Raw genomic sequence first — 8,500 nt, forward strand, 5'->3', positions numbered from 1 at the left:
TCAGTCAGTTCTCTGCTTTACCCTGCGTGGTGATACAGTGAACCTGTATATACGAAAATTGCATTTACCATTTATCACTTGTGTTAAATAAATATAATTATAGTATATTCGGTGACTCTAAATCACATTTTATCCTGATACCAAATTTGATTGACGCAACCTTTTACAATTTACTTTTGATAGTTATATATTTTTAAAACCAAATACTTTTACTCAAGTAATATTTTACCTGGTGGCTTGCACTTTTACCTGAGTCATTTTCTATTAAAGTATCTTTACTTTTACTCAAGTATGACAATTAGGTACACTTCCACCACTGTCAATGACAAAAATACGCCTTTTTCTAATAATATTTTACACGTTTTGTGTACAGTTGTGTGCTGTTCTCAATGACGATATGTCTTGTGCTCATTACTCCCCTCCCTCACGGTCATTTACTTTGTACTACCAAAGATGATCCATTATACTGTCCAGATACTCGAGTTGCTGCTCTAACAATGAAAATAAATGTCTACAAAAAAAGGAAGGCAATCGGGAGACCAGATCAGGTGGGACCATTCTGGCCAATGAGGACAGATACTCGTGTGAACGACTGGCACTCTCCGATATAAAGTGTCCTTCCCAAAAGTTGCTGGGATGTGATGTGTCCTACTTATATTGTTACACCTAAGCATTACGGAACGTCTAGTCGATCAAATAAACCACACGTAGCAAATTACATTTGCTGTGAACCAAAGTCGACACTCTCATTGACATCCATAAAAAAATCTATGCTTGGTGAGCGAAAAAAATACCACCTGCTGAAGAAAACTGATTTTGGGCCCAGTAATCCGTTTGCCTTTTCCTCTGGTAATACTGGGCTTGTTCGACATTGCAGCCGACGGTGCAGGCAACTGCCGATTGACTGATCTATAAATAACCACTCATTATTATTTGTAGTCAGTATTATTTCTAGTCAGTCAGTTACAATGTACCCATGATACATTACGGTTTTTAATTTTTGATCCTCTCGAACACGGCAACTGCTTTGAATGAGTTTTTACATTGGTCCGTGCTGTGCGGTATCTTGCGACATCCCTACTCTATTGAGGTTTAAATAAAACATGTAGGGTTAATATAGGGGAGATCCCAAATAGCATGACCTTTTTACAATGGGGTTTTTACTGACAATAAATCTACAAGTTTGTTCTTCAGTAGCATGGCGATTGCACCCTACACATACAGTATCTGCCTCTTATTCCAGTACCTGGTTCGAGTCCAGGCCGTATCACAACCGGCCGTGATTGGGGGTCCCATAGGGTGGCGCACAATTGGCCCAGCGTCGTCCAGGTTTGGCCGGTAGGCCGTCTCATTGTAAATAAGAATTTGTTCTTAGCTGACTTGCTTAGTTAAATAAAGGTTAAATTAAAAATTAAAAAATACCCCTGCACATTGTAAATATGGTTCTTCTTCCTCTGTGGGTTTTATGGCAGTCCACAACCCCAAAAGGTGTATTACCGCCACCAACTGGACGGGGTTGAAAAAAACAAGGTAAAAATAAATAAAAAACACATGCCTGATAGGAAAAACGAACCTAATCCAGCCCCCCCCCCCCCCATAAAATAAAAATATTAAATAAAAACACATTGACAAAACCAAAAACTCCCACTTCTTCCTTCCTTCAAATGTCCATATCTCCCTTTTCAGGCTCTATGACCTGAGAGGGTGGTATGACTTGTGACAATACTCCATGCAACTCCTCCGTGAAGTCTTTCAGTCCCGGGAACCGTTCCGCTGCATCAACAATGATATTTATTTTCCTGGACTTCCTCTCCACCTTGGCAGTGCCATTAATCACCATAGCTATAAAGGCCACAAAGTCCACCTTCTTAACCTTTAACATATCTGAGTCCTGCTGTTGAACGGCAACCCCTGCAGCCTTCAGTGAAGGCCTATCCACCACCATGGACTCTTCAGGAGCACCATTTGAACCCTAAACCCTTTTAACAGCTGCTGCATATGAAATGCTCTGGACAGCCTTGACTTTGACCACATTCCGAAGAAATGGCTTCATGGTTCCCACCACAATTGTAACATGTCACATTTTCATCACGTTTAAAACACATATGATCTTTTCCACAATTTGAACATCTCGGCTTCTCCCTTATACAAACACTTGAAACATGTTCAAAAGCTTTACAATGAATGCACCGCATTGTTCTTGGAACAATTCATCCGACGAGCATCAATTACACCAGGAATATTTTAAATCTCTGCAACATCAACTGGCCACGAAACGGCAGATATTACCCCCTTGAGGGGTGCCCTGTTCCGAAGAGACACACAGGACACATCAAACTTCTCAAATTGCGTGAGGCAATAAGTCTGCCTCTTGTAATCCTCACTGCCTTCACTTTACCCAGCACTCTCTCCACCAGTTTGAATACATCAAATTAATTATTCAAAATTGGTCATTCAATCAGCTGCTCCTCATTAAGAAAACGTACTCCTACAAGATAAGAAGGGACATTCTCATTACTATATGCTACTTTGCTCCATTTTCTATTCTTTTGAACAATATTCAAATTCTTCTTGATTCCCCCGCCATTTTGACATTAATACGTGTCACATATCAGTTTGCAAACAATAAAAAAAATGTTTTATTGAGTTAATAAAGCCACATACAAACATGGTCTCTTTTGTCTTTCTTGAGTAAGGCAGTGTTTCAGCCTTGCTCAGTGCTTTCTGTGGTGGTGGGGCAGTCAGCGGAAAATACGGAGCGTAGGGGTTGGTAATGTTCTCTAGTTGCACCGTGATTGGCTCAGTGTTATGTCACTCACTACATTACCGCAAAATCGACAAGGACAGCTCAAAAATTCAAGCCCCTTGGGTGCTGCCATAGAGTTTCATTAGAAGTGTCCATCCAAGAAGGCTCAAGGTCATTGGCCACAGATGAAAGGACATCAAATCATGTTATATCTACCGTAGCTTTGACTGGACTGATCATGTCAACGTCATACTTTCAAAATCTTAGCTAGCAAGCTAGACAAGCAGTCATCATCATGTATCACGTCGACAATCTACTGGAAAATCCTTTTCCATCCTTGTCATATGAAGAGCAATTATAGATAAAACGTATCGATGCTCATCTGCCATTGGACATAAACATTACACAACAAGTTGTACATCGTAAATTCAACAATGAGGGGTTTGGAAGGAATCAATGGCTAACTGCAAGGATTTCAAATAAATCACTAGCCTGCTATTCAGTGATGTGAGTGTGTGGTCCAAATCTGGGTTTAAGGGTCTCTTTTTCAAGCTTAAACGGATAAACATTCACATGCCATGAGCCAGAAAAGGTTGAACACATTGGCCATGCTGTCAATCCAGCATGACTTATGCTGAGTTCAAAACAACTGGAAACTTGTAACTGGGAAACCTCAGACTTCAGTGAGTTCAAGACAACTGGGAACTCTGAATAAAACGTTCTCCGACTGGGAAAATACGTTTTGAACAGTTATCCAACTCGGAATTCCAAGCTGGGAACTTTGACCTCTTTCTAGAGCGCCGACCTGAAGATCACAGACGTCATGATTCGACCTTGTTCTTTTCAGAGATCCTAGTGGTCTTGAAAGCACCATTAATCCAGAGAATGCCAGACTTTGATGACAAAGTTGCGCCACCTTCCTGTTCAAGTGAGCACAGCACATCAAGGTGAGTCCAAAAATATATTGTATGCTGCTGCATAAATGATGTAGTATGTCAGGGAGGTATGTATACTGTAGCTAAGAAAATAATATTAAGTGTATGTTGTGTAGCAAGCTGTAAGTAGCCCATGTGCACCACCCTAATAATTTGGTCCCTTTCCCCCTCATAACTTAGCCAACTGTTCTGACTTGGTGATGCACATGTTGCCTAAAGCCTGTTTTAGAGAAATGTAATCATTGAATATTATAAGAGCTTTTCTTTTCTGCTTGTATGCCCCCTTTATTTATCCTACGGTTCTGACTTGGTGTACAGGGAGAATACTGTAAGAATGGCCCATGTTCTGAATTCTGTCGCTGTACATTTCAAAAGTGCTGAAGAAATAGTTATATTGACTATGTCTGTCCTAGCTCGCTTATTAATGTCTTAATCGAAATTACGGATTGCCTCTTATCAAGGAAAAAAAATGTCACCACCAACTGACCCTGCACCAATATACCACAGTTTCATAAAAATAAAAAACACCACCCCTTTCCTCTACTTTGACCCTAACTGATCCTACATCAGCCTGATGGCCTGGGAGGACGGGACTATTTTGTTCAACAAACACACCTTGTAACTCTTCTGCAATAAAACCTCATACTGTCACGCCCTGACCTAAGAGATCCTTATTATTCTCTATGTTTGGTTAGGTCAGGGTGTGACTCGGGTGGAAATTCTATGTTTTCTGTTTCTTTGTTTTTGGCCGAGTGTGGTTCCCAATCAGAGGCAGCTGTCTATCGTTGTCTCTGATTGGGGATCATACTTAGGCAGCCCTTTTTCCCACCATTAGGTTGTGGGATCTTGTTTTCTGTTTTCTGACAGAACTGTACGTTTTTGATTTTGTTTGAGTGTGTTTTGAATTAAAATCATGAACACTTTCCACGCTGCGCTTTGGTCTACTCGTTCTACCACCAACGAGAGCCGTTACACATATACCCAAGTACTTCTCTGCAGGTGCCACCACAAAATCTGTTTTCTGTGATTTACGATCCATTTCTGAGGTACAGTTGATGACTGTGACATTGAACGCTAAGAAGCCAACCTTACTGAAGCACAAACTCAAATCTATGTATTGGCCTAAGGCTCTTACTCACCCTTGACCCAAGCCCAATATTGGACCAAAGGTGCCTAACGTTACTCCTTATTCCAAGGACCTTACATGTTCTGTTTACAGAGCGAATTTGCGCTGGAAGCCAAAACAGCCAACTACAATGTAACAGTTTTGCTTCCGTCGCTCTCCTCGCCCCTACCTGGGCTCGAACCAGGGACATTCTGCACACATTGACAACAGCCACCCTCGAAGCATCGTTACCCATCGCTCCACAAAAGCCGCGGCCCTTGCGGAGCATGGGGAACAACTTCTTCAAGGTCTCAGAGTGAGTGACGTCCCCGATTGAAACACTATTAGTGCGCACCCCTCTAACTAGCCATTTCACATTGGTTACATATATATGCTACAAAATCCACCTTTTTCGCTAAGTGTATCCAAATCACTTGATTGACGTTTAACATTTGCAACTGGTTGTGGTGCATCCACCCCCATATCTTCAGAATTGTGGCCTCTTGCCCCTTCAACGCTCTTCACCGCCTCCACATACTGTAGGAGATTTTCTGTACAGCCCTGATCCTTGACACCTCAACCTCTTTCATCAAACTTTTTTCACTTCTTGCATTGCATCAGGTTTTGCACGAACGCTCTTCCAGCGTATCTTAAATATCCCAACTTTCCATAGGGTGGTAAATACTCGTCAAACATCAATAATACAGATACACTTTGTTCCTTTACCATTCTCCATACGGGTCAAGTGACGTGCATTAACTACTCCTGGAATTTGTAGCCTAAGATATTGACTATCAATGTCAAGCGGGAGGCCAGAGATAACATGTTTTACCAGTGCCCTGCTCTAAAAATCAAAGCTGTTCAATTCATGTGTCGATAATTTTGTGAGCCACAATGCACGCTCCTTTTGCTCGTTAGATACACACGATGTCAACACCATACCACTCCTTTGTTACTTTGACTGTATCAACTTTTCCCAATGCCTTCTTCACCATCCTCGTGACGTCAAAATGGTTTCCCAAATAAACATCTTTATCCAAAAAACATGCTCCAACAAGCAACGATTCATCAGACTCATTTTCCACAACAATTTTAGCCCTTTTTGTTCCATTGTTGGACTTCGCTGTTGTCAACTCATCTTTCTGGGCTTCACTGTTGTCCACTCATGTTTCTTGGGCCCAGGGTTTTTTCTATAGAGCCAAATAGTTGCCAAAAAGTTCAACGTACGTATCAGTAGGATCGAAAGAAAATCCATACATAAATTGTTAGGATCGTAAGAAAAGCCATGCGTGATTTTTACTTTTTAAAATTTTTCCTTTACATCTCCCTTTACTCGGTAACAGATATTTTTTATGCGTACAAACTTTCGTCAGTAATGTGGTATCTGAAAAGGACATGAACCAAGCATAGCTAGTCGAAGTTAGCTAGTCAATTAAGCAACACTAGCCCAGATGTTAGAGTATACAGCTTCTGGTTTCCTTTACAAATTAGAACTGCATTCAATAACGACGTTATACCAGTAGATGACGTAGTACAGCCTTCAGCCTTCAGCAAATGACTTGTGTGAGAATGAAAAAGACACAGAAAAGCCTTGTCTAGAATAATCGCCTGATCTGTCAAGAGTTTCAAGTTCCATGGTGTCCACATCAACAAATGATCATGGTCCAAACACACCAAGACAGTCGTGAAGAGGGCACGACAACACCTTTCCCCCTCAGGAGACTGAAAAGATTTGTCATGGGTCCCCAGATCCTTAAAGAGTTCTATAGCTGCACCATCGAGAGCATCCTGACCGGTTGCATCACTGCCTGGTGAGGGTAGTGCGTATGGCCTAGTACATCACTGGGGCCAAGCTTCCTGCCATCCAGGACCTATATACTAAGCGATGTCAGAGGAAGACACATAAAATTGTCAAAGACTCCAGTCACCCAAGTCATAGACTGTTCTGTCTGCTACCACATGGCAAGCGGTACCAGAGCGCCAAGTCTAGGTCCAAAAGGCTCCTTAACTGCTTCTACCCCCAAGCCATAAGACTGCTGAACAATTAATCAAATGGTCACCCAGACTATTTACATTGACCCCCACCCCCTTTTGTTTTTACACTGCTGCCACTCACTGTTTATTATCTATGCATAGACACTTTACCCCCACCTACATTTATAAATTACCTTGACTAACCTGTATCCCCGCACATTGACTCGGTACCGGTACCCCCTGTATATAGCCTCGTTATTGTTATATTTTTACTTTACTTTTTATTTTTACTTTTGTTTATTTAGTAAATATTTTGACTCTATTTCACAGTAATGTCTACACCTGTTTACGCTAAGCCAATGCAATGCTGTTGTGTGTTATTTAATGGTAACATAATTTCATAATTCGTTTTTATATCCGCGTGGGCTATTGTGGTGATCATGTAACCTAATAAATCACACTTTTTACAGTATTTGGGAGCACGGACTGTAGACCTTGTATTAGGCATTTTGACTAGTGAATTGTATTAGTGAATTCCACTCTGTATGTAGGCTTGTTATAGCCATTTGCGTTGCACACCGTTATCACGCAGAGGCTATATCCATTTCAATAAATGAGACAAAAAAAATATTGATTTAGTCTTGGCTATAACCTGTCCTGGGTGAAATAGCCAAGGAGTCCCATATGGTCTAGACTATCTATAGCCTATTCTTATTGCCAGATCTGTTTTCCCTATCAGCCATTGCACATGCTTCTTCAACTATTTTGTTGAATACTTATATAGAGGCTATATTTAGAGGCTTGTGACATAGTCTCTGTTTAAGGGGAGCCCTATAATAAAAACAGTTATAAAACACAAATAGAATTCTAAAATGATTCTGCAAGACACCAGTACTCAAAATTATAGCCTAAATTACAATGCCTACAAGTTGAAGGCCTATTTTTTTTATTTGGATAGGCCTACATAAAACATTGAATTATTAAAGTGATAAGATAAAGAACTTTGGGGAATTTAGATAATTTTGAATAGACATGAATTTCAATAAACAAATGGATAAGACTATGTTCTATTCTCATTGATTTAGTTCCTACTACAACTGACTGAACTGAACTGAATGAAGGATGAATTAAATGTTCTATTATGTTGGAATGACGAGTTGCACGCATCATGCATGCTCTGCACTTTATTTGGCTAGTAGGCAAATAGGCCTACATTAGGGTATAATGACTCTGACTGCATGCCTCCAGAAGGGGTGCTTTTCCGAAGGCGCATGTGTAACAGTATAACTTTAGACCGTCCCCTCGCCCCGACACGGGCGCGAACTAGGGACCCTCTGCACACATCAACAACAGTCACCCACGAAGCGACGTTACCCATCGCTCCACAAAAGCCGCGGCCCTTGCAGAGCAAGGGGAAACCCTACTTCAAGTCTCAGAGCAAGTGACGTAACTGATTGAAACGCTATTAGCGCGTACCCGCTAACTAGCTAGCCATTTCACATCCGTTACACATGGTGCTGTGGTGCTGCATGGAGGTCACAAACTCTTCAACTGGGCAGCAGTGTCGCGATGGAGGGAATAGCCTATAAGGAGACCTAAGACCACTGCAACATAATTATTGTAAAGTGTGGGAATAAGCTCATGCCAGAATTAATCTATGTTTAACCTCCCCCTTGTTCATTTCAAAGTCCAAATGTTCATGACCCGATTCATATAAATCATGTCAAATTATTTGAAATT

Source organism: Salvelinus alpinus, chromosome 26, assembly GCF_045679555.1.
Source record: "Salvelinus alpinus chromosome 26, SLU_Salpinus.1, whole genome shotgun sequence".
Taxonomy (NCBI): Eukaryota; Metazoa; Chordata; class Actinopteri; order Salmoniformes; family Salmonidae; genus Salvelinus; species Salvelinus alpinus.